Source organism: Ahaetulla prasina, chromosome 8 (assembly GCF_028640845.1).
Source record: "Ahaetulla prasina isolate Xishuangbanna chromosome 8, ASM2864084v1, whole genome shotgun sequence".
Classification (NCBI taxonomy): domain Eukaryota; kingdom Metazoa; phylum Chordata; class Lepidosauria; order Squamata; family Colubridae; genus Ahaetulla; species Ahaetulla prasina.
The window spans coordinates 7,979,688-8,006,894 of NC_080546.1; the positions used below are offsets into that span (position 1 = coordinate 7,979,688).

Below are 27,207 nucleotides of genomic sequence, written 5' to 3' on the forward strand. Positions count from 1 at the left end.
TATCAAGCGTGGCCGCGGAGCCTCTGCAGCTTTGCCAAATTCCTGTCAGAGTTCTCAGGGCAGGCAGGAATCCAAGGTGTGACTTCAGCAACCAGATGAGACTTTGCCTGACTCAAGGAATGCCCAAAAAGCAGATCCTTTATATAGGCCATGGGGTGTGGCTCCATGACTCAGCACTTATCCAGGCCTGCCCCTCCCTTCCTTTTGCTGACGTCGCCTCTCCATTCTCCGGAAGCGGGGATCTGCCCACCTTTCGTCCTCCTGCTCAGCTGCCGGCAATTTTAGCTTGCGGCTGGCTTCGTGCTCACACGCTGTAGGAGGGAGGTTTGTTTGCTCAGTCTTTCCGGGCATGGTGCCAGGGCTGGGGGCTGGAGGCATGCCAGGCCATTCTTCTACACTATCAGCCTTTGGCTCAGATAACAGGAGATGGGAGGGGCACAACAGGAGATGGGAGGCTGAGGAGAGGAGGGCGGGCAAGGCACAACAATATTGTTTCAAACAGCGGGATGTCCAATCTCTTCTTAAAAGCTGGGTGGGAACAACAGGGACCAGAAGCTATCTCTATGCCATGGAGATGTGAATTCTCCGTTGGATATTGGGTATCTCCCTTCTCGACCGCATCACAAATGACACCATTCCACAACAGTTTGGTGTGTGACACCAATTATAGAGCAGAAGAGAGAAGGCCAACTCCATTAGCATGGACATATCCAGAGTGCGGCACCTTCCACTGTGGCCAAGACTGCCTACCAAGTTGAAGACAATGGCCGGCGATCTTGCGGGTGCCCAAAACAGAGATGGCAAGACACCATCAACAAAGATATGCAAGTCGCGGGCTGCGCCCTGGAGACACAGCTGACCATGCAAAGAATGCGTACTCACATTTGTGAACCGGTAGGGAAGGTAAGTTAATCCCCTCTCTGATGCACACTACATTTCAAGTAGTAAACTCCAAGTAGAGATCCTTGCAGTATCGTGCCTCTGTTGGAAGAAATGTCCATCTGGGTTCAGTTCCAAGTTGGGAAAAAGACACTGGATTCATGGAAGTTGTTTGGAAAGAAGGTTTATTGATGAAGAGGATGACATGGCTTGAGATTCTGGGCAAGAAAAGGGGTAGAGATGCTGAGAGTGCCTGGGTTTTATGCCTTCTGTTGGGCTTTGAATTTGAGCTTGCATTCCACAGGTGGGTTTCAGCAGGTTCTGACCAGTTCTGGAGAACTGGTAACAGAAATTCAGAGTAGTTCAGAGAACCGGTAAATACCGCCTCTGACTGGCCCTGCTCCCATCTATTCTCTGCCTCCTGAGTCCCAGCTGATTGGGAGGAAATGGGGATTTTGCAGTATCCTTCGCCTGGAGTGGGGTGCAAATTGAGATTTTGCAGTATCCTTATCCTGGGATGGGATGGGAAGGGACATTTTGCAGTATTCTTCTCCTGGAGTGGGGTGGAAAGGGAGATTTTGCAGTATCCTTCCCCTGGAGTGGGGTGGGAATGGAGATTTTGCAGTATCCTTCCCCTGGAGTGGGGTGGAAAGGGAGATTTTGCAGTATCCTTCCCCTGGAGTGGGGTGGGAAGGGAGATTTTGCAGTATCCTTCCCCTGAAGTGGGGTGGGAAGGGAGATTTTGCAGTATCCTTCCCCTGCCTCGTCCACCAAGCCAACGCCCACCAAGGCACACCACACCCACAGAACCGGTAGTAAAAAATTTTTGAATCCCACTACTGTTGTGTTCTGATTGGTTGTCCGACTCCCACTGGGCCATGCAGGGGCAACTTTAGTAGGTTGTCTTTTGAGTCCCAGGCTTGGTTGACTCTCGCTGGGTGATGATGAAATGAAAGGGCTTTGCTGTACAGTGATTGAGACTAAATTGATTTTGAACTTAATAACAGCAGCAAGACTGTTGATTGGACAATATTGGAAGAAAAAAGAATTACTTACAATAGAAGAATGGATATTGAAAGTTTCCAATTTGGCTGAGATGGCTAAAATCTCAGCCTTCTGGAAAAACAGTACTCAAGAAAAATATCTAAACGAATGGAAGAATTGGATTGATTATATTCAAAATAGATATCAGATTAAGAGATATCAGATTGCCTTTGAATGAAGGATCTCGTTTTTGATTTTAATGGAAGAAGTCAGGTTCAGTGAAAGAGAAGGATTATAATTGTGTTAGATTCCAAAAATTTAATGTATGAATGTTTGTTTATTGAACTATACTGTTGGAAGAAATGTCCATCTGGGTTCAGTTCCAAGTGGGGAAAAAGACACTGGAAACATGGAGACTGCTTGGAAAGATGGTTTAATGGTGGTCACATGTTCAAGGCGTTGGGTGAAGAACCAGAGAGGAAAGGAGAAGAAGAGAAGAAGAGGGTAGAAGGGTAGAAGGGATGCCGAGTGCATGAGTTTATACTCTCTGTGGCGCCCCACCTTGGTGCTTCCTGTTCCTGTATAAGAAATGTCCCCTGATTGGTTGTCAAACTCCCAGGTGGTTTAGGGGTCTTAGCTAATGTTGTAGGTTGTCTCTCAAGCTTGCCTGAGCCTTGCCATGTGGTGAGTTTCTGTTGCTAGATGAGTCCTATTGTGTTGCAAATGATGGTCCATTGACAAAGGTGGGGGGATTGAGTGAGCTTGGCTGAAGCCTTAATTGCCCATTGACAAAGGTTTGAGGAGGCAGGAAGCTGCTTTGTCTTTAAAACAGGTTTCTCCATTTCTCATCTATTCAATATCCTCCAAAATATTTCATGCTTCTAGGAGAGGGGTGAGTGCTAGCTTCCTACAATGCCTTGTGTTTGCTCCGGGAAGTCAGGTGGGGGGGAGGGGGGTTTTGGAGGGAGGGGGAGGAAGGGGGGAGGGGGAAAAAATTTATTTGTTTTTATAAAACTTTTTCAATAAAAAAAGAAAGAAAGAAATGAAAGGGCTTTGGGCAACTCCTGCTATGGCTCTGCCTGCGGGAGGTAGATCTTTGTTATGTAGAATAGACTGGCCCAGGCCTTAATGGCCCATTGAGAAAGGTGGGGGGTTGAGCTGAATTTCTGCCTCCCTTTTAGGGGAAATACTCTGCCCTTTTAATATTTCCTAAAATATCTCATTTTCCTAGGAGAGTGGTGGGTGTCTAACTTCCTACCCATAATATCAAGCAGCAGGATAGTCCTCTTTTTTTTTCCCCTTAAGAAGCAGAGATACTGGCTCAACAGATGTATTTTTAGAGCTTTGGAAATGTTTACTCTGACATTTCAATTCTGCCTTATTAGTCACCGACTCCCATTTTAGAGGAAGAAGATCAGACTTGTTTACACTTGGAAGCAAAGACAAAAAAAAAACAACAGCCTTGACATTCAGACCTGTCAGAAGGCACATTTTCTGCCTCTTGATGGCAGTTTTGATATATAGTTATTTTTGCACCAGGAGTTAACTGCCCTGCTATATCTGAAAATGCAGGCAGTTCGTCCAGATGTAATAGGACAGTGGAGATTTTGCAGACTGAATAGTCAGCTATCCCTGAAATTAAGTTAGTGTTGTGTCCCGCTCCCCCTCTGACGACCGGGTCTAGGAAGTCCGTATTAAGCGTGGCAATGAAGCCTCTGCAGCTTTGCCAAATTCCTTCGAGGTTTCTCAGGGCAGGCAGGAGTCCAAGTTGTGACTTCAGCGAACTAGATGAGACTTTGCTTGACTCAAGGTTGGAATGCCAAAAGCAGATCCTTTATATAGGCTGTGGGGTGTGGCTCCATGACTCAGCATTTATCTAGGCCTGCCCCACCCTTCCTTCTGCTGGCGTCGCCTCTCAGGTCTCCGGAAGCGAGGATCCTCCTACTCTGAATTGTCTTCAGCTGTCTCTACTGTCGGCATCTGGGAAAGGGAGAGGTCAGAGGGAGCAGGTCCGGGTAATTGCACCACTTGGCTGATTTCCTGCACTGACGGCTGCGTCGAAGGAACGCACGTTGTAGAGTGAGATTTATTGGGCTACTCCTTTCACTCCTGGAATCGTCTCCGGGCATGGGGCCAGGGCTGGGGGCTGGAGGCATGACAGGCCGTTCATCTTCATTATCAGATTCGGAGTCTGATAACAGGCCCGGTAGGAGACAGGAGGGGGCCGGCTGAGGAGGACGAGGCACAACAGTTACTATAGGAAGTCCTCATGTACAGAAGTGCTATTTAGCCCGTTCAGACCTGTTTGCCTGAACTGATAGCGGGTCACCCAGCTCTATGCCATTCTATTTAGGCAAGTTTTTAAGGCTGGGCGCATGCATGGAAGGCAGGTGTGCGTGTGATATGAAGCAAGCATGCATGAGAACGGTGAACCAGTAGTAACATAATGTGAAACTCACAGCTGCTTACATATGACCAGAATTCAGGACAAGAATTTCCATTGCTAAGTAAGCATGTTAAATGAATTGCACCTTTATTGCCATGGTTATTAAGCAAATCATTGCAGTGGTTAAGCAAATCTAGCGAATCCATGGTGGCGCAGTGGTGAGAATGCAGTATTGCAGGCTAACTCTGCCGACTGCCAGAAGTTCGATCCTGAACGACTCAAGGTTGACTCAGCCTTCCATCCTTCCGAGGTTGGTAAAATGAGGACCCGGATTGTGTTGGGGGCAATAGGCTGACTCTGAAAACTGCTTAGAGAGGGCTGTAAAAGCACTCTGAGTCGAACAATACAAATCTAAGTGCTATTGCTATTGTCAGAAGCCAATTGGAAATGTTGTGAGGGCAATTCCATGATCATAGGACACTGCCACCTCTGTAAATATATGCCAGTTGACAAATGCCTAAATTTTGATCGTATGACCATGGAGATGGTGTAATGATTGTACAGGCAAGAACTAGTAGGAAGTATGTCTGGGTCCAAGGAGGAGGTTAAGATGGAGCTAGGGCCGATGGAGAAATGACCAAAGGACCAAGGCATGCAGTCCCAGGTCCTGTTGTGTCTGCGCCCCCTGAGCCGGGCCTCCTGCCAGAAAGTGACTTAGAGCCGGGCCTCCTGCCAGAAAATGACTTGGAAAGTGAGGGGGAAGGGCTGTCAGGACTTACCTCAGGAGCACCGGCTTCCCTGGCTCAGCTCCAGGAGCCAGAGGCAGGCCAGGTGGAAGAGATAACGAGGCCTCCATCCCCTGACTCTTTCCCTCCCTAGGCCACGCCTTCAGACCCAGCTGATGGCAATCAGGCTTGGTTGGACCCTAGGTTTTGTAGGCAGGAGAGGCGGGAACAACAGAAGCAGGGGTGGGGCAGGCCTAGGAAGTGCTGAGTCATGAAGCCACACCCCACAGGATATAAAGGCAGCAAGAACTGCTGTGCCTCTTCGTAGCAGGCAAATCAACTGAGTAACTAAGAGCTGAAGTTTGTTCCTGGGTGACTCATTGGCGTTGAGGGAGATAACAGAGACACTTGACAGACGCTGGCTATTCTGCTGCCGGAGCTGATAGTGCCGACTAATTAAGCCATCGCTCGGACGGAGGCGAGGGGGGACAGAACAGGTCCGTTGAGCCTGGGAAGGCTTGCCAGTGAAGGAGAGAGGGTGCAGGATGAACAAGCGAGCAGGGAGGAGAGGGCAGGCATTGGAGCAGAGCAGCTCTCGCAACGAGCAATTACCCCCAGTCAAGGGTGAAATCTAGCAGGTTCTGGTAGCGGAAATTCCTTCTCCTAGAGTGGGGTGGGAATGGAGATTTTGTAGTATCCTTCCCCTGGAATGGGGTGGGAATGGAGATTTTGCAATATCCTTCCCCCAGGAGTGGGGTGAGAAGGGGGATTTTGCAGTATCCTTCCTCTGGAGTGGGGTGGGAATGAGGATTTTGTAGTATCCTTCCCGTGGAGTGGGCTGGGAATGGAGATTTTGTAGTATCCTTCCCCTGGAGTGGGCTGGGAATGGGGATTTTGCAGTATCCTTCCCCCAGGAGTGGGGAGGGAATGGGGATTTTGCAATATCCTTCTCTTGGAGTGGGGTGGGAATGGAGATTTTGCAATATCCTTCCCCTGGAATGTGGTGGGAATCGAGATTTTGCAATATCCTTCCCTCAGGAGTGGGGAAGAATGGGGATTTTGAAGTATCCTTGCCCTCGAGTGGGGTTGGAATGGAGATTTTACAGTATCCTTCCCCTGGAGTGGGGTGGGAATGGGGATTTTGTAGTATCTTTCCCCTGGAGCGGAGAGGGAATGGAGATTTTGCAATATCCTTTGCCTGCCATGCCCACCAAGCCACACCATGCCCACCAAGCCATGCCCACAGAACCAGTAGTGAAAAAAAATTGGATTTCCCCACTGCCCTCAAGCACAGAGAAAAGACAGGATTGGCGCAGGGCGACCTGGTAACTCGGAAGGGGGGCCCTGCCCCTCTTCACAAGGCTCAACTGGGGAATGAGATTTAAAGAGACGCCATTGGGAGGGGCACTTGTCAGGAATAAGCGTTGCCTTTTTCCAGTCTCACGTGCTGTTACCAACATCCTGATACATGGCTGTGCCTTGACTTGCTCGTTTTGCTTGCCTGACCTGGCTGTTGTAGCTCCAGCCCCCGAACCTGGCCCCATACCCGAAAGTGAGAGTGAGGGGGAAGGGCCAGTAAGGCTTACCTCAGAAGCACTGATTTCTTTGGTCCGGCTCCAGGAGCCAGAACCAGGTCAGTCGGAGGATGTAATGAGGCCGACATCCCCTGATTCCTCCCTTCCTCAGGCTACGCCTTCAGACGCAGCTGATAATAATACTAATCAAGCCTGGATCGACCCACGCTTCAGAAGATTAGAGAGGCTGCATCATCAAAGGGAAGGGTGGGGCTCAGGATATATAAGGAGCTTTGGGTCTGCTCTCAGTTCCACGGGAAGCAAATTAGCTGAATCATTTCGAAATGAGCTGAAGTCTTAATCTGTTTAAACTTTTTGGCAGGCAGCTGCGTTTTCTCGGCCAGGACTGATAGGAGCCGTGAATCCACTGGCTGTAGGCCAGCTCGTTACTCCAGAGTGGGAACGGAGACAGAACACTGGCTATTGTGCGCATTTGCAACAACACAGTTGTGCTTCGGGTTGTACTGCAGTCCCGATGAACTCTTCCTGTGACGAGGACTCCCTGGAACCAAATTCCCTGGATGGTGGCCACTCTCAGAACTGTGCTGCTCCTCCAGATTAATGGCAGCCAGGAACTATTGGAAGTGCGTGTTTAGAGCTTTGCTGCTGGACTTGCAGTAAACAGTGGGACTTTTTGGGGAAAGTTGGAGCAACAAAGTGGAGCTGTGCCTTCGTTCCGACTATGTTGCTTCTGTGCCCAACTCTGGGTCATCTCAATAAGTCTCATTTTTTTTAGTGCCCTTTTAACTTGGAATGTCCACTAAAGAAATGGTTCTAAGTTGAGAGCTACCTACAGTTTTAATAAGACAGCACATTAATAAAATTTTTATACCGATAAGGAACAGAAAAAGTGAATGTCAACTTCGATGGTCTGAATGGAACTCAGTTACAGGTTTAGTCAACAAGGGTTTAACTCAGCGGTTCTCAACCTCTGGGTCGCGACCCCGTTGGGGGTCGAATGACGATTTGCCAGGGGTCGCCTAAGACCATTGGAAATATGGGAAGTATACTTGCGAGTCAAAGAATCGCGCTTCAATGGTTGACTTCACAAGCCAGCTGCAGGCTCTTCAAATCGCTAGCCAAATTCAGCTTCAGGCGCGATGAATTAAAAAAGAGAGAAATCTTTGCTCTGATGTCTCCCTCTCAAGCCAGCTGCAATCACTCCCAATCGCTAGCCTAATCTGGCTTCAGGCGCGATAAACTTAATAGGGGAGGAGTCTCCACTTTAATGCCTCCGTCCTCAAGGCAATTGCAAGCAGTTCAGATCGCTAGCCAATATGGCTTCAGGCGCGATAAATTCAAAAAAACAATTTGCCGCTTTTTTTCCCCTTCTGCGGTTGGGGTCACCACATCGTGGGGAATTGTATTAAAGAGGTCGCAGCACTATAAAGGCTGAGAACCACTGGTTTAACCGGACTCAAAAGATATATTTGACAAAGTCCCCTGTCTCCCGTAACTTGATTCTTTCCTCTCAGTATTGATTCTCAACAATTACTTATAAGTTTTTTGAGGTGATTCATCTTACACCAAACTAGTGGTGGGATTCTACCGGTTCAGACCAGTTCAGCTGTACTGTTTGCTCAGACTTTCAGCCATAAGTGAACCGGTTCTCTCTTTCTTTGAAGTGGGCCCACCCGCCCGCCCCTGCGTTATACTTACCTATATTTCTGCTTCCGAAGCCCAGCTGATCAGGGCGACAGAGTGGATTGCTGCTCCTCAGCTGTTTTCCTTGCTCTCAGCAATGTGAAAGTTCAATGTTCTGCAAAGCGCGCATATGCGTGCAGTGTGTGTCTGGCGCGTGCTAAGCAAACTGGTTATTAAACCAGCAGGATCCCACCACTGCATCAAACCCTTTTGTAGGGTCATGTGATCACATTTTGTGACCGTCTGAGAAGCAAAATCAACGGGGAAATCAGATTCACTTAATAAATGGGTTACTAACTTATCAATTGCCATGATTCATTTAACGGCGGTGGTAAGAAAAAGGTCATAAAATGGAGCAAAATTCACTTAACAAATATCTCACTTAGCAGCCAAAATGTTGGGCTCAATTGTGGCTGTAAGTTGAGGACCAGTTGTATATGGTTTATTTTTAAGGGGTTAACAAGTTTTTGAATGTATGAACTTCTACAACAGATGCTGCTTGTATTCATGTTTTCTTAGTGAAATACAAACTTTATATACATTCTGTATGTCACTAAATACAGGTAGTCCTCGACTTATGACTGGTTGCTTAGTGGCCATTTGAAATTATGACCTACCTGAAGAAGGGGAATTATTACCCAGATCCAAAGTTCTGAGGGTCTCTCTCTGTCTCTCTGTCTCTCTCTCTCTCTCTCATCTCTCTCTCATCTCTCATCTTTCTCTCTCTCATCTCTCTCTCTCTCTGTCTCTCTCTCTCTCATCTCTCTCTCATCTTCTCTCCCCATCTCTCTCATCTCTCATCTCTCTCTCATCTCGCTTTCTCATTTCTCTCCCACATCTCTCTCTCATCTCTCTCCCCCATCTCTCTCTTTCATCTCTCCTCTCTCTCTCTTTCATCTCTCTCCCCCGTCTCTCTCTCTCTCTCTTATCTCTCACCTCCCATCTCTCATCTTTCTCTCCCTCCCTCTCTCTCTCTCTCACACACACACAAAGACACACACACAGAGCAATCATGTGACCACATTTTGGATGTTCAACAAAACAGTGGCATTTACAGTCGGTTACAGAGCCATGCAGTTCCCTGACTCCATTTTATGAAGGCGTTGCTGAAAACCAGCATTTATTTCCAGTTTTTGGCAAAACAAACAAACAATGGGTTTGCACTTACGACCACCGCATTTCCTTACTGACTGCAGTGTTCATGCTTACATTTAAGGACCATGCAATGAACCTTCTAACATTGTATCAGCTACATAACCGACCCATTTTACGTCTGTTACGACTTACGATTGTAATAGGCAGGTTCCATGATGGTCATAACACCAAGACCACCAGTTAAGAGCAAAGGACAGAGTGCACATCCCGTAAGAAACTTCACCAGGATTGTCCTCCCTTTAGAGAACATTTTTTTCTAAAAAATAAACTTCTCTTCCCTCAAGTCGAACGAGAACAGATTGGTGGGGGAAATGCATCAGATGTTTTTACTACTCTGGGTTGGCCAAAGGTGAAGGGAACGATTGCTTTTCCCTGTTTATCGCTGCACGTATAACTAGCAAGAAGTAGTTCAATAGATATTTCTTTGAGCTCGGCGTTTTGGATCAGTAGCTTAGAATGCAGCATGGATAATTAAGAACTGTACAGTTTTAGCCAGAGGCTGAAACATCCGAAGAACGGTTGCAGGAACTGGGCATGGCTAGTCTATAGAAAAAGAAGGACTAAGATGTTACATGTAATAACAGCAGTGAGAATTATGCAGGAACAAAATTCTAAAAACAAAAGTATACCTATAGGTGAAAATGTAATAAAGAAAATAAGATGGCTCAGTGGCTAAGACGCTTGTCGATTGAAAGGTCAGCAGTTCAGTGGTTCGAATCCCTAGTGCTGCCGTATACTTGTCGCAGCTTCTGCCAACCTAGCAGTTCGAAACCACGTAAAAAATGCAAGTAGAAAAATAGCGACCACCTTTGGTGGGAACAGCGCTCCATGCCCCTTTGGCATTGAGTCATGCCAGCCACATGACCATGGAGACGTCTTCGGACAGTGCTGGCTCTTTGGCTTTGAAACGGAGATGAGCACCGCCCCTTAGAGTTGGGAACAACTAGCACATATATTCAAGGGGAACCTTTACTAAAGAAAACCTTTAATAAAGAAAATAGACTGTGCTGAAATGGACAGGTTAACAATGAAAATTAAGGAGAAAGAGGAAACAGATATTATTGAACATGGAACCGATTTTATAAATGGTTTGAAAACAGAAGCAGTTCATATATTTATAATTAAGGATGATTAATAAAATAGAGGTGAATGTATACATATAGATATATATAAGCATAACACTATAAGCAATATTATTATTGGATTACATTTGATAACAGATTAAATTGTATAGAGCGACCAGAAGTGAATGTTATATTGTATATATTAAGAGAATAATGGCTATCATTAGGGTGTATAATATTATGTGTACTCAAAAGAGATTTGATACGGACAGTACACCGTTGTTGCAGACATGGAAACGCGATGTATAACAAAGGAAGATGTATAATAAAAAAGAATATTAAAAAAAGAAAAGAAAAGAAGGACTAAGGGAGACGTGATAACAGTCTTCTAATATTTGAGGGGCTGTCACAGGGAGGAAGGGGGTCACCCTATTTTCCAAAGCAAACCAGAAGGCCAGACAAGGAACAATGGATGGAAACTAATCAAGGAGAGAAGCAACCAGGAATTAAGGAGAAACTTATTTATTTATTTTATTTATTAATTTATTAGAATTTGTCAAACAAAAACGAGAACAAGAATAAAAGAAAAAAAAATACAATGAGAGGGATGCTTAGGCACATTAGGGTAATTCTGCATGACCCCTCTACGGACCACAATGTCAGCATTCCAGAATAAAAATCCAAACTTCAAGTAAAAATTCTGAAGCAAGCATTTTTCAAAGTTCTATTTACTAGGATAGGTAAACTGGCACATCTGGGAAAACCCGAATCTGAGAGGTCCAGGTTTTCCCTCAGTAAATCAAAAACCCCAAATCCATCCCCTCATTCCGCAGTCGACCACGTGCTCCAATCGCCATCCGTCCCATCCCGAGACATCACTCCGACCACTCCTCCTCCAGACGCAGGATCGGCCTGACCTTGACCGACAGGAAGAATGCTATTATGTCTAAAGACAACCCCTCTACTAAGTCCCCCTTCCTACTTTCCCACACATGAGAAAGTGGCAGCACGGAAGCTTCCGGCCTAATATGGCTTCCAAAGCTGACACACTTAAGTATGAAGTAAGGTCCACGGAAGTCAATTTGTGACTGAAACTGTGAAAATTTGTAGCTGAGACAACCGGATCAATAGTAGGGCATTCCAGACTTTGACAACTTTGTTACAGAAATCATACTGTTTACAGTCAAGTTTAGAACGATTTACATTGGGTTTATTCAAATTTATATACCGCCCTGAGTCCTTCGGGAGATAGGGCGGTATATAAATTTGAATAAATAAAGCGGTTGTTCGCGCGCGTATTATTGAATAGAATAGAATAGAATGTATTGGTCAAGTGTGATTGGACACACAAGGAATTTGTTTTGGTGCATATGCTCTCAGTGTACACAAAAGAAAAGAAAAAAAAATACCTTCATCAAAGGTACAACATTTACAACACAAATGATGGTCATAGGTTGCAATTTAACCCTTAATGATAGCAGCAAAAAGTTACAGTCATACAGTCATAAGTGAAGAGAGATTGGTGATGAAAACGATGAGAAGATTAATAGTAGTGTAGATTTAGTAAATAGTTTGACAGTGTTGAGGGAATTATTTGTTTAGCAGAGTGATGGCCTTCGGGAAAAAACTGTTCTTGTATCTAGTTGTTCTGGTGTGCAGTGCTCTATAGCGTCGTTTTGATGGTAGGAATTGACACAGTTTATGTCCAGGATGTGAGGGGTCTGTAGATATTTTCACAGCCCTCTTTTTGACTTCTCTAGTATACATGTCCTCAATGGAAGGCAGGTTGGTAATAATTGTTTTTTCTGCAGTTCTAATTATCCTCTGAAGTCTGTGTCTTTCTTGTTGGGTTGCAGAACCAAACCAGACAGTTATAGAGGTGCAGATGACAGACTCAATAATTCCCCTGTAGAACTGGATCAGCAGCTCCTTGGGCAGTTTAAGCTTTCTGAGTTGGCGCAGAAAGAACATTCTTTGTTGTGCTTTTTTGATGATGTTTGTTGTGTCCCACTCCTCCGCTGGTCAGGGAAATCCCAATCAGGCATGCCTCTGCAGCTCTGCCAAAGTCCTAGCAAAGTTCTCAAGGCAGGCAGGAGACCAGAAAGTGATTTCAGCAAGATAAGGTAGACTTTGCCTGACTCAGAGAATGCCAGAAAGCAGATCCTTTATATAGGCCATGGGGTGTGGCTCCATGACTCAGCACTTATCCCGGCCTGCCCCTCCCTTCCTTCTGTTGACGCCGCTTATCAATTCTCCTGAAGCGAGGGTCACTCCAGTCTGCAGCTGTTGGTAATTGACCTTCCTCAGGCTCACATGCTGTGGGGGAGGGGGAGGGGTCTAGTTGCTCCGTTTGCCTGGGCATGGAGCCAGGGCTGGGGCCGGGAGGCATGCTAGGACATTCCTCAGCGTTCGGAAGCAGATAAGAAGGCCCCGGCTGCGGGGAAAGTGGACAAGGCACAACAATGTTTTTGATGTTAGCTGTCCATTTTAGATCTTGAGATATGGTAGAACGTAGAAATTTGAAGTTCTCTACTGTTGATACTGTGTTGTCTAGTATTGTAAGAGGTGGAAGTATGGAAGGGTTTCTCCTAAAGTCTACCACCATTTCTACGATTTTGAGTTCGGTTTTGACTTGATAATATGCAAGTCAGACTCAACCCCTGGCTATTCTTTTTTTTTTTTAATTCTTTCATGCAGGAGCCCCATGTCAGCCCTGAGCCATTCATAAAGTCGGAGTTGTGGTGAAACTCAGAGGCTGCCTTAGCCACAACCTGGGGTCCTTCTCTAATGTGACAGTCTTTCAGCATTCGGTTTAGCAAGAATCCCTCCAGAGTGGTTTTTAATTTGCTGGGCTCAGGTGGCTGCAAGCAACAGAAGAATTGCTAGTTGCTAATTGCTCTGACTGCCCATCCCAGTCTGGTTATCGTGTGTGTGTGTGTGTGTGTGTGTGTGTGTGTGTGTGTGTGTAAGAGAGGGGGAGAGAGAGAGAGAGGGTCACGCTTGTCTTTGTGAGTTCACTCCTTTTACATTTAATGAGACTGACAGCAAATTGCAAGAGACTAGCTGCCAGAACTGAAGATGGCCATTAAAGCAGCAGATTTAACATTCCTGTTTAATGGGCTCCCCATGGCGAATTTTGCTTGACCTTGCTCGTGGTTGTTTGATCAGAAAGTTTCCTGCGCATTTTCGCTGTTACCAAACTGGACCTGGCCATTCCGCTCTGTTTGGTAGATTGTTTGACTTTTTGAAGAAAATAAACATCAGGTCTTCTTCTTAAGAGGAGAAGGATTATCAGGTCTTCTTCTTAAGAGGAGAAGGATTTACGGGGTCCTTAATGCTCCGTGAGCTTGGTTGTTTTCTTGCAGACATTTCATTACCAAACTAGACAACAACATCCATGCTAGAAGGGAGTGGGGCTTGTTGCCTGTTTATATACAGTTGCTCTGTCAGTATTGATGGGAGTCTTCTTGGCTGTTCCTTGATTAGGCTGTTGTCTATGTTTGCTTGTCTGAGTGGGTATATCCTTGATTAGGCTATTGCTTTCCACTCTTTTGTCTGGTGTTAATCCCTGTGTTCTGTCTCCTTCCCCACTCCAGACTCACGAGCTGGCCTTCAGCCAGTGGATTCACGGCTCTTATCAGTCCTGGCAGAGAAATCACAGCTGCCCGCCAAAGTTCAAACAAATGACTCACGTGGCAAGACTTTCAGCTCTTTTTGAAACAGATCAGCTAAACTTTTGCTTCCCGTGGAGTGAGAGCAGTCCCAAAGCTCCTTATATATCCTGTGGGGTGGGGCTCCTGCCCCACCCTTCCTTTTGATGATGCCGCCTCTCTAATCTTCTGAAGCGCGGGTCGATCCAGGCTTGATTAGTATTATTATCAGCTGGGTCTGAAGGCGTAGCCTGAGGAAGGAAGGAATCAGGGGATGTCAGCCTCATTACATCCTCCAACTGGTCTGGTTCTGGCTCCTGGAGCTGAGCCAAAGGAATCAGTGCTCCTGAGATAAGCCTTACCGGACCTTCCCCCTCACTCTCGGAGTCACTTTCAGGCATGGGGCCAGGCTCGGGGGCTGGAGTCACAACACCCTGCTTATCCCAGATGCACTGTGCACTGTGCACTGTGCTGATCCATGACATCATGCTGGCCACAGGACCATGGAAATGTCTTCAGTCAGTGCTGGCTCAATGGCCTTGAAACAGAGATGAGCATCGTCCCATAAAATTGGCAACAACTAGAAAGAGTAAAATCCACCGGGATTCCTTTACCTTTTTTTACCTGTCAGAACACTGAAGGTCGGGCTTGCAGATACCTTCCTTGGCTTAAAAAAACCCATGGTAGTAACAACACAATCAAATCAGCCTTTTGATTGGCTCCATCTCCATTTGCGGTCCCCTGGTCACAACCTTTTGGAAAAACAGCAGGCTGGGGGCCAACCATACTTACTTTCTTTCTTTCTTTCTTTCTTTCTTTCTTTCTTTCTTTCTTTCTTTCTTTCTTTCTCGTGCAAGATAGCAGGTATAGGTATAAACATAAACAAAAGAAGTAAGTACTGATAAATGGGGACAGTAGGACAGGGACAGTAGGCATGCTGGTGCACTTATGCATGCCCCTTTTATGGACCTCTTAGGAATGGGGTGAGTGAGGTCCACAGGAGACAGTTTGAGGTTGAAGCTCTGGGGGTTTGAGGCTGTAACAATGGAGTCAGGTAGAGCATTCCAGGCATTGACCACTCTGTTGCTGAAGACGTATTTTCTGCAATCGAGTTTGGAGTGGTTTACCTTGAGTTTGTATCAATTGTTTGCCAGTGTATTATTGTGGTTGAAGCTGAGGAAGTCATTGACAGGTAAGATGTAGCAGATAATTTTGTGTACTATGCTTAGATCGGACCGAAGGCGGCACTGTTCCAGATTGTCCAAGCCCAGAATTTGAAGTCTGGTGGCATAAGGGATTCTATTGTGACTAGAGGAGGGGAGGACTCTTCTCGTGAAATACCTCTGGACCGGGTCAATCGTGTTAATGTCCAATATACAGTGTGGATTCCAGGCAGATGAGCTGTATTCAAGAATTGGTCTGGCAAAGGTTTTGTATGCTCTAGTTAGCAGTACAATGTTACCAGAGAAGAAGCTTCGCAAGATTAGGTTAACAATTCTTAATGCCTTTTTGACAATGCTGTTACCGTGAGCTCTGGGGCTTAGATCATTTGAGATGAGTACTCCTAGGTCCTTGACAGAGTAAGGGTCATCTATGAGATTGTTTCTGCCCAACTTGCATTTGGTGTTCTGATTTTCTTTGCCAGTGTGTAAGACAGAGCATTTGTTGGTTGAGATTTGGAGTTGCCATACCTTGGAGGAAATGAAGTTCTATAAAGAAGGGGCCACCGTCGAGAAGGTCCTTTTTCATTATCCCATCAGATGACCAGCCCTAATTGATGGGACTTGTACTATACCTACCCTGAGAGCATCTGCACCAAAACAAATTCCTTGTGTGTCCAATCACACTTGGCCAATAAAAAATTCTATTCTATTCTATTCTATTCTATTCTATTCTATTCTATTCTATTCTATTCTATTCTATTCTATTCTATTCTATTCTATTCTTTCTGCCCTAGTGTACCAGAAGGCTATAATAGGGGAGAGACAGTCCTTCAAATAACCTGGTTTCAAACCATGTGGGGTTATGATGTGATAATCGGCACCTTGGATTGTACCTGGAAGGAGATTGGCAGACAAACATTTTTTAAAAAATTGTTATTAGATGCTACCAGACTCCTGGTTTTTGCTATCTTTTTGGGTATCACAAAGTGTTTCTCCTTTGGAAGTTAAACCAGGACTAATAACAGAATAACAGGGATGGAAGGAACCTTGGAGGACTTCTAGTCCAACCCCTTGCTCCAGCAGGAAACTCTATACCTTTCAGACTATCCTGTTTCCCCCAAAATAAGATATCCCCTGATAATAAGCCCAATCGGGCTTTTAAGCACTTGGCAATAAGGCCAAGCGCTTATTTCAGGGTTCAAAAAAATATAAGACAGGGTCTTATTTTCGGGGAAACACGGTAATGTTTGTTCAATCTCTTTCTTAAAAACCTCCAGTATTGGAGCACCCACAATTTCTGGAGGCAAGTCGTTCCACTGATTAATTGTTCTAACTGTCAAGAAATTTGTCCTTAGTTCTAGATTGGTTCTTTCCTTGATGAGACTAGATTAAATAAGGAACAAATCAACATTCAGAGCCTGGAGTTAGATCACCAATCAGGTGAGAAGGGGGAAAAGAAAAGAAAAGAAAAGCTTGTCTGCTTTGAAAAGTTAAGAAAGTTTAGGCAACTTTTCAACAATGGCTTGATATGCATGATATTTTAAGCTCGTAACGAGATATTCACATTTGTATTCATTTAAATTAAGAATAGGAGATTGTCCGCACACACAAACTACATCTGCTCTTTATTATAATCCTTAGTAACCATAACGAAATTCATTTCGATTAATCTTCCGGTTTTGTGTGTGGTTGGATTAGTTCCTAATCCTTACCCAACTCCGGCGGGAATATTCGGGGGAGGCGAAGGCTGCGACGCTAACGCTTCCTCTTACACTCAGCTTGTCAGACGTACAAAATAATACATACACAACTGTTCTTCAAGAAAAGCTGTGAAAATGAAAACTGCACCATTAATCATGGATTCCACCCGTGAACATTGAAAACACATTAAACAAAATGGATCTCTGGAAAAAGGTCATTTCCATCCTTGTGCTGAAAAATAAGTCCTGTATCCCGGATAATCCATTTGTTTAACTCTGGCTGCTGTCTGCATTTGAAGCTGATCCATTTATATCCGTAGCTAATTGTGTGAACTATTTAGAACTTCAGCAAATCTACAGGGCTTCCTCAAACTCTTAAACCCTGATAAATCCACACTAAATCTACTAAATCCTAAGCCCTGAGGAACCAGACTCAATTGATGGGATTCAAGAAACACGACGTGTCCAATTAAGGAAGAACGTTACGCTTTGAAACGGTGTCGCATCCACAAGACGTGAATGTGGTCGTACGTCAAGGACTACCTGTAGTAAGTTTGTGTTTCTAATCAGTCCAGCACTGATGATGTTACCTACAGTAGTGGCCAAAATTGTGGAAAGCTTTTGGGAAAAGTGCATTTTCTAAAACTAGCTGATAACACTCCCTTTTTTTTTTGGAGTAGTACCATAAAATTAGATATCAATGGTAAGATAATTTAATCAAGAATGTAACGCAATAACTTTGAGAATAGAATAGAATAGAATTTTTTATTGGCCAAGTGTGATTGGACACACAAGGAATTTGTCTTGGTGCATATGCTCTCAGTGTACATAAAAGAAAAGATACCTTCATCAAGGTACAACATTTACAACACAAATGATGGTCAATATATCAATATAAATCATAAGGATTACCAGCAACAAAGTTACAGTCATACAGTCATAAGTGGAAAGAGATTGGTGATGGGAACGATGAGAAGATTAATAGTAGTGCAGATTTAGTAAATAGTTTGACAGTGTTGAGGGAATTATTTGTTTAGCAGAGTGATGGCCTTCGGGAAAAAACTGTTCTTGTGTCTAGTTGTTCTGGTGTGCAGTGCTCTATAGCGTCATTTTGAGGGTAGGAGTTGAAACAGTTTATGTCCAGGATGCGAGGGGTCTGTAAATATTTTCACGGCCCTCTTCTTGATTCGTGCAGTATACAGGTCCTCAATGGAAGGCAGGTTGGTAGCAATTATTTTTTCTGCAGTTCTAATTATCCTCTGAAGTCTGTGTTTTTCTTGTTGGGTTGCAGAACCGAACCAGACAGTTATAGAGGTGCAAATGACAGACTCATTGAGGAAGGATTTGCTATTAGAATAGCAGTTATAAAGAAGAAAAGTGAAATGAGATATACAAAAATAATCACCATAGAAAAAATGAGACATCCAAAAATTATCACCATGTTAGTGAATACTTAGCTGAGTAACCTTTAGCATGAATTATGGCCTTACAATGTCTTTTCATGGAGTGAATCAAGTCTTTTAGTTCTGCGACTGTTCTAATGTGAAACCAAGATTGAAGGATGGCTTCTATTAACTGGGTTTGATTGCTGGGTCGCTTCTGACTAACCAGTTTCTTTAGTCGGCTCCTTGGATTTTCAATTGGGTGAAGGTCTGGGCTATTCCCAGGCCATTCCAGCACTGGAATAGGATTATCTTGAAACTCCCCCCCAAAAAAGTGGTGTTATTAGCCATCAAACCTCAAAAATAAACTTTTCCCAAAAGATTTCCACAATTTTGGCTACTACTGTAGTTGGGTAATGAAACATCTGTGAAAAAATAACCAGGGTCAGAGAAAACCAAGGACCCAATAGTCTGCCTCCTCCTTTTCCTCCTCCTCCTCCTCCTCCTCTTCCTCCTCCTCCTCCTAACCTCCTCTCCTTCTATCACTGATGAAATTACCTGGTTTGGTAATGAAATGTCTTCAAGGAAATTACCAAGTTCAGAGAGCACCAAGGACCACAGAGTTCTCCCCCTCCTCCTCCTCCTCCTCCTTCTCTTCCTCCACCCTCAATAATATTGGTGCTTTGTTTATCACTCCCATTAGGTTGAGAGATGAACAGAATATATGCCAGGAAGAAGAAAGTCCACCCCACCATTATGAAACAAAGCAAAGCAAATGTTCTGTTCCCCCCCCCAACCACAACCAAGAAGACATGCGAGCTGACTATATCTGCCAGCAATTTATTCCTTCGACAGATATCAGTTCTGGCAATGAACCTGCGATTGCCTGCCAAGTTCTCTTATCTCCTTGGAAGCCAGCGTAACTGCAGTTCGTTGCTGGAGCAACCAAGAGTTCAGAAATAAACAGAAATCCAGAAGCCAAATTCTTAGTCTCGAAATATTGCAGCCAAAGTTTCCAAGAGTCAGTTTTTGTCCATCACAAGAAGCTATAGAGCAGCTCCTCCTGCTTTTATACCCTGTGGGGTGCAGCTCAGTGACTCAGCACTCTCTAGGCCTGCCCCACTCCTTCTTTTTTTATTTTTTTATTTGAATTTATATCCCGTCCTTCTCCAAAGACTCAGGGTGGCTTACAATGTGTTAAGCAATAGTCTTCATCCATTTGTATATTATATACAAAGTCAACTTATTGCCCCCAACAATCTGGGTCCTCATTTTACCTACCTTATAAAGGATGGAAGGCTGAGTCAACCTTGGGCCTGGTGGGACTTGAACCTGCAGTAATTGCAAGCAGCTGTGTTAATAACAGACAGACTTAGTCTGCTGAGCCACCAGAGGCCCCTTTTGTTGTTCCCGTCTCTCCTTTCTGCGATGCCTGGGATTTAACCAGGACTGATTGTCAGCAGCTGGGTCTTGAGGCATTGTCTGGGAGGGGGAAGAGTCAGGGGACGGAGGCCTCGTTATCTCCTCCACCTGGCCTGCCTCTGGAATCTGAAGCGGAGCCAGAGAGGAAGGTCCTGCAGAGGGAAGCCCTGTCGGCTCTTCCCCCTCACTCTCTGAGTCACTCTCTGCCAAGGGGCCAGGCTCAGGAGCCGAAGACACAACAGCAAAGCAAAGCAAAGCAAAGCAAAGCAAAGCAAAGCAAAGCAAAGCAAAGCAAAGCAAAGCAAAGCAAAGCAAAGCAAAGCAAAGCAAAGCAAAGCAAAGCAAAGCAAAGCAAAGCAAAGCAAAGCAAAGCAAAGCAAAGCAAAGCAAAGCAAAGCAAAGCAAAGCAAAGCAAAGCAAAGCAAAGCAAAGCAAAGCAAAGCAAAGCAAAGCAAAGCAAAGCAAAGCAAAGCAAAGCAAAGCTGTTGTGCCTCGCTCGCTCCCCCCGCCGCAGCTGGGCCCCTCTTATCTCCTGCCAGACATTGATAGTACAGAAGAATGTCCTGGCATGCCTCCAGCCCCCAGCCCCGGCACCATGCCCGGACAAACCGAACAAACAAACTCCCCTCCGATAGCATGTGCTCCTGAAGCCAGCCATGAGCTGGGATTACCAACAGCTGGAGATGAAACAATGCAATGGATAGATCCACGCTTCCGGAGAATGGAGAGGCGACGTCAGCAAAAGGAAAGGAGGGGCAGGCCTGGATAAGTGCTGAGTTATGGAGCCACACCCCATGGCCTATATAAGGGATCTGCTTTCTGGCATTCTCTGAGTCAGGCAAAGTCTAATCTGGATTGCTGAAGTCACATCTTGGATTCCTGCCTGCCCTGAGGACTCTGATAGGACTTTGGCAGAGCTGCAGAGGCACGCTTGATACGGACTTCCCCGACCCGGCCGTCAGAGGAGGAGTGGGACACGACAAAAGCAAAGCAAAGCAAAAAGCAAAGCAAAGCAAAGCCAAGCACTGCTTTATGCCACTTAGTTCACATTCCTCGTGTTCAACAGGATGTTGACAGTCACACGTTTTCTTCTGACCTTCCTGGCAGAGGAAACATTTCCCTCGGTGATGGGAAGCAAAAAGAACGGCAGGATCTCTCCTGAGATAAATTTACGGAAGATGTGAGACAGGGAGATATTGCAGAATTTTTCAGGGTTTCCAGCGGCACTCTTTATATAGGAACGAACGGAGTGCACGAATAACCATTTTGTTTATTTTCACACTTTTGGGTTTTGCCATAATAAATTAAAAAAAAAAATTCCTCTCCACTTTCTTTGTCCTGTAATCATCTCTTTTCCAGGCGCTATAATCGTTCTCCAGATTCAGACAGTAACTTGCCTCTCTCCAGAGAAACCAATGGGCAATGCTCCTTATAATAAAATTATGTAACAATTTAGAAACGCGGGGGGAGGATTTTTGCCCGTAGATTCCATGCACAGGACACTGATATAAAGATATCACTTATTTTAATAAGAGAGTGATAGGATAGAGCAGTGAGGGCCGACCTTTTTGACATCAATACAATTGAGCGAGTCCAGAAATATTTCACAAGAAGAGTTCTTCATTCCTCTGAAAACAACAAAATACCTTATCCCACCAGACTTGAAATCCTGGGTTTAGAAAACTTGGAACTCCGTCGCCTTCGACAAGACCTAAGTTTAACTCACAGAATCATCTATTGTAATGTCCTTCCTGTTAAAGACTACTTCAGCTTTAATTGCAATAATACAAGAGCAACCAATAGATTTAAACTTAATGTCAACCGCTTTAATCTAGATTGCAGAAAATACGACTTCTGTAACAGAATCATCAGTGCTTGGAATACTTTACCTGACTCTGTGGTCTCTTCTCATAATCCTAAAAGCTTTAACCAAAAACTTTCTACTATTGACCTCACCCCATTCCTAAGAGGACCATAAGGGGCGTGCATAAGCGCACAAACGTGCCTACCGTTCCTGTCCTATTGTTTTTCTTTTCTTCTTCTAATATATATATATATTAGAAGAAGAAAAGAAGAAGAATTATATATTAGAATTATATATTAGAAGAAGAAAAGAAAAAAAATGAAAAAAAAAACACCTCCATCCAATCAGAGCACAGCCAAGCTCCCACCCAATCAGTTCAAACCCCCACTAGCAGTTAAAAGGAAGAAACAGCTGCGATCACACATTGCTCCCAGAAGCACAAAGCTGAAGCCTGAAGATGACGAATGAGACTTCGTCGAAACGTTACCAAGACATTTCCAATTTTACACGGGAGAAAACCCGAACAACCAAAGACCTACATACAAACACCCGTGAAAACCTCAGAAAACAAATATATATATATATATATACTTATACCTCCTAATATTTACTCATATATATGTTTATATACTATATAATCTTTTTATATGATGTTGTGACTAAATAAATAAATAAATAAATAAATAAATAAATAAATAAATAAATAAATAAATAAATAAATAAACAAACAAACAAACAAACAATCAACCAATGGAACAGAAGTTGCCTTTGGAAGTTGTGAGAACTTGATCCCTGGAAGCTTTCAAGAAGAGACTGGACTAACATTTGTCAGAAATGGTGTAGGATCTCCTGTTTGGGTGGGGGGGGTTTGGACTACATGACCTATAAGGTCCCTTCCAACTCTGTTAATCTGTTAAAGTTGAGGGTTACCTAAATATCATCAGGTGTCTCATCCTTTCCAGTTAGAGCTACTAGGCTACAATTTTCTATGTACTGCAGAGAAGAAGAAGTTGAGCAGGCATCGTACCAGTTAGGCTCTCTACATTCGTGGAATTATTTCTCAAACCCTACCAGCGTTAATAATATCTGGTATTTATTGCTGGGTTTCTTGCCTCCTAGTATCCCCGCGAGGGGAATCCAGTTGTTCAGGTTAATCTTTAAACTAAAAAGGAAGGCCTTTTCTTGACCAATGCACAAGATTTTAAAGTTTAAACAAGGACGGAAACAAGACTGGAAGGTATCAGTGCAAAAACCTATATCAAAAATGTATGCTCTGAGACCCCTTCACTCTCGCACCAACCTTTTCAGGCAGGAAGAACAATAGCCAAGCGAAGTTTTTGGGTAGTTCCCTCCACCTCATCGTTTTCAAAGCATATGATCTCTAAAGTGGCTGAAAGAGTCCGTGAAGGCAGAGCTTTCATAAAATATTAATTTATGTCCTTTGGCCAGTTTTCAAGGAAACGAGTTTGAGTAGAGTGGTTTTTTGCTGTGATCTCCACCTGAATTGCCTGGTGGATCTAGAATAGAATAGAATAGAATAGAATAGAATAGAATAGAATAGAATAGAATAGAATAGAATAGAATAGAATAGAATAGAATAGAATAGAATAGAAAATATGGACTGGACTAGGATAGAATAGAATAGAATAGAATAGAATAGAATAGAATAGAATAGAATAGAATAGAATAGAAAATATGGACTGGACTAGAATAGAATAGAATAGAATAGAATAGAATAGAATAGAATATATGGACTGGACTGGACTGGACTGGACTGGACTGGAATAGAATAGAATAGAATAGAATAGAATAGAATAGAATAGAATAGAATAGAATAGAATAGAATAGAATAGAATAGAATAGAATTTTTTTATTGGCCAAGTGTGATTGAACACACAAGGAATTTGTCTTTGGTGCATACGCTCTCAGTGTAAATAAAAGAAAAGATACCTTCATCAAGAATCATAAGGTACAATATTTAATGATAGGCATAGGGTACAAATAAGCAACCAGGAAACAATATCAATATAAATTGTAAGGATTCTAGCAACAAGGTTACAGTCATACAGTCATAAATGGAAGGAGATGGGTGATGGGAATAATAAGAAGATTAATAGTAGTGCAGATTTAATTAATAGTTTGACAGTGTAGAGGGAATTATTTGTTTAGCAGAGGGATGGCGTTTGGGAAAAACCTGTTCTTGTGTCTAGTTGTTCTGCTGTGCAGTGCTCTGTAGCATCGTTTTGAGGGTAGGAGTTGAAACAGTTTATGTCCTGGATGTGAGGGGTCTGTAAATATTTTCACAGCCCTCTTTTTAACTCGTGCAGTATATAGGTCCTCAATGGAAGGCAGGTTGGTAGCAATTGTAAACCAGCATTTACTTCCAGTTTTGGACCAAAAGCACTATCGCAAACAACTGTGATAATTCATTTAATGACCACAACACACACACACAAAAAAATGTTGTAAGATTGGGTTGGTCCCGTGATGATCCACTTTATGACCGTCACAACTTGCAACGCTAATGGGCAGGCTCCATGATAGTCATTAGTCGAGGATCTCCTGTATATTCTTACCCATCTTTTGGGACCTAAATCATTACTGGAGGCCCTATAGCAGTGTCGGCGAAACTATGGCGTGCGTGCCGGAAGCGGCACACGAAACCATCCCGCGAAGAATGCGCAGCCTCTCTGTATCCTGTTCCGCGTTCCTGTGATCACATGCACGCCCGTCAGCAGGTCGTTGCATGCACAGGAAGAGTGGCGTTCCATCAAACATGCACAAGACGGCACCCGGCCTTCTGGGTTGAAGTTGCGCGCATGCGCAATGGCCAGCTGTTTCATCGGACGCGCTTCCATGCTGGTATCTGGGTGTTCAGGTGCCAGTTCGCGCATGTGCGATGGACCGCCGCTCTTCCGGGTATCGGCGCTCCCGCGCACGCGAAGGCCAGCAGGGCCGCACATACTTCGCGGGATGGTTTCGCGGACCACTTCCGGCATGCGGGCACATCAAAGGTTCGCCATCATGGCCCTATAGCCTAGTCCAGCTCTTATTTAGTGTAAATAAAGGGTAAAAAAATGGCTATGGCATGGCACTTTTGAAGAAAACTCTATTTAGGAGAGAAATTGGTAATTGGTTCAGGAAAGGTTTCTGCTCCACCAGGAATGCAATTTTGATAAGGAAATTGAAAACCGTGGATCTTTGCACATTTCATAACATTAATTAACGTTATCCTGCATCTTACCCGCTCTGGCAACCTCCTTGGATGTAGGGACAATAATGTTGAGCATTATTGTGAGGAATTTTGTTTTTGTTTTAGGTTGCTTTCTAGAAAAGGGGACTCCAACCTTGGCAACTTTAAGCCTGTTGGACTTCAACTCCCAGCTTTGCCGGCTGGGGGATTCTGGGAGTTGAAGTCCGCCAGGCTTAAAGTTGCCAAGGTTGGAGACCCTTGCTCTAGAAAAAAGGACAGAAGAGACGAAGAAGACAAAACATAAAAGAAGGCAATTTTCAGTCGTTCCAATAGTGCAAATATGCTTTTAGGGCAAAGATCCGACTGCTGAGCAAAAGTGCCCTCGGACAGATTACAAGTAAAATTACCAGGCTGAAAAAAAAAAATTATAAAGGAAAAAAGATAAAAGTCGAAGCGGGATACAGATCTCTCCAAACTTTAAAAGTAAAATTAAGCCTCTTTTTTTTTTAAAAAAAAAGTTTCACACAGCTTGACGTTAAGAGTCAGTTTGGTGTGATGGTGAAGGTGCTGGGTTAGAACCAGGGGTGGGATTCAAAGAATTTAACAACCGGATCCCTGCCCTAATGACTGGCTGGGTGGGCGTGGCCATGATGGGCGTGGCCAAGGGTGTGTGACAGGCAGCACTCGACCTCCTGAATCCCCCTGGGAGCAAAATCGGGCCACGGGGGGGGGATGCACCGTACCCCACCCCCTGTGCCCCGTTTTGGGCCTAGTAGGCCTCCCTGCAACATTTTATTCCAATTCCTATTCCAATTCCAATTCCAATTCCAATTCCTATTCCTATTCCTTTCCAATTCCTATTCCAATTCCAATTCCAATTCCTATTCCTATTCCAATTCCAATTCCAATTCTAATTCCTATTCCTATTCCAATTCCAATTCCTATTGCTATTCCAATTCTAATTCCTATTTCAATTCCAATTCCAATTCCTATTCCAATTCCAATTCCAATTCCAATTCCAATTCCAATTCTAATTCTAATTCTAATTCCAATTCCAATTCCAATTCCTATTCCTATTCCAATTCCAATTCCAATTCCTATTCCTTTTCCAATTCCAATTCTAATTCTAATTCTAATTCTAATTCTAATTCTAATTCCTATTCCTATTCCTATTCCAATTCCAATTCCAATTCCAATTCTAATTCTAATTCCTATTCCTATTCCTATTCCAATTCCAATTCCAATTCCAATTCTAATTCTAATTCCTATTCCTATTCCTATTCCAATTCCAATTCCAATTTCTATTCCTATTCCTTTTCCAATTCCTTTTCCAATTCTAATTTCTATTTCTATTCCTATTCCTATTCCAATTCCTATTTCAATTCTAATTCCAATTTCTATTCCTATTCCTATTCCTATTCCTTTTCCAATTCCTATTCCTATTTCAATTCTAATTCCAATTCCTATTCCAATTCCAATTCCAATTCCTATTTCAATTCTAATTCCAATTCCTATTCCAATTCCTATTCCAATTCCTATTCCTATTCCAATTCCTATTCCAATTCCAAATATCTCAAATATCCCAAATTTTGCCACAGCTATGACTAGCAACTTTGCAGATCTTGAGAAATAACTTTTCAAGATACACTTACCTGACAACCCATAACTGAAATGAAGAAATGGAAATTTATCTTAGCATGATGAAAATGCACAATTACAACCTGTATTCTATTCATCAACCTCGACAAATTGTTATTTTCTCTCATCCTTCTTTGGCTATTCAAAAGGAAAAGAAAAATGAAACGGCATGTTTTCCATAGAGTGGAAAGCCCACAATTTGACAAAACTGGAATGAAACTGTCTGGATCCTCTCTTGTTTTTCAGATATGAGAATTGGCTTAGATTAGATAAATTGCAGCTGCAACTCTTAAAATTTTAGTTGCCAGGGGCTGGGATAGAAATACGGGATTTGCCAGATTGGGGTAAAATGACTTTCATGAAGACAAAAACCATTTTTTTCCCCAGCATAAACCATGTATGTATCACAGAAGAACATTTACATTTATAAAAGTTACCTATAGATCAGAGGTGGATTTCAAATTTTTTTACTACCGGTTCTGTGGGTGTGGCTTGGTGGGCATGGCATGGCTTGGTGGGCGGGGCTTGGTGGGCGGGGCAGGGGAAGGTTACTGCAAAATCCCCATTCCCACCCCACTCCAGGGGAAGGATACTGCAAAATGTCCCTTCCCATCCCACTCCAGGAGAAGGTTACTGCAAAATCTCCATTCCTACCCCACTCCAGGGGAAGAATACTGCAAAATCCCCATTTCCTCCCAATCAGCTGGGACTCAGGAGGCAGAGAATAGATGGGGGCAGGGCCAGTCAGAGGCGGTATTTACCGGTTCTCCAAACTACTCTGAATTTCCGCTACCAGTTCTCCAGAACTGCTCAGAACCCGCTGAAACCCACCTGTGGAATGCAA

The 27,207-nt window shown here is 43.8% G+C and overlaps 1 long non-coding RNA gene across 1 annotated transcript in view; it reads left to right on the forward strand.

Moving 5' to 3' along the window:
• Positions 1–542: 542 nt before the first annotated feature.
• The window catches only part of LOC131202984 (uncharacterized), a 72,553-nt gene continuing 45,888 nt past the window's right edge, over positions 543–27,207 (forward strand). The window contains exon 1 of the long non-coding RNA XR_009156275.1: positions 543–903. This is a non-coding gene — a long non-coding RNA (uncharacterized LOC131202984). The remainder of the gene's footprint in view (positions 904–27,207) is intronic.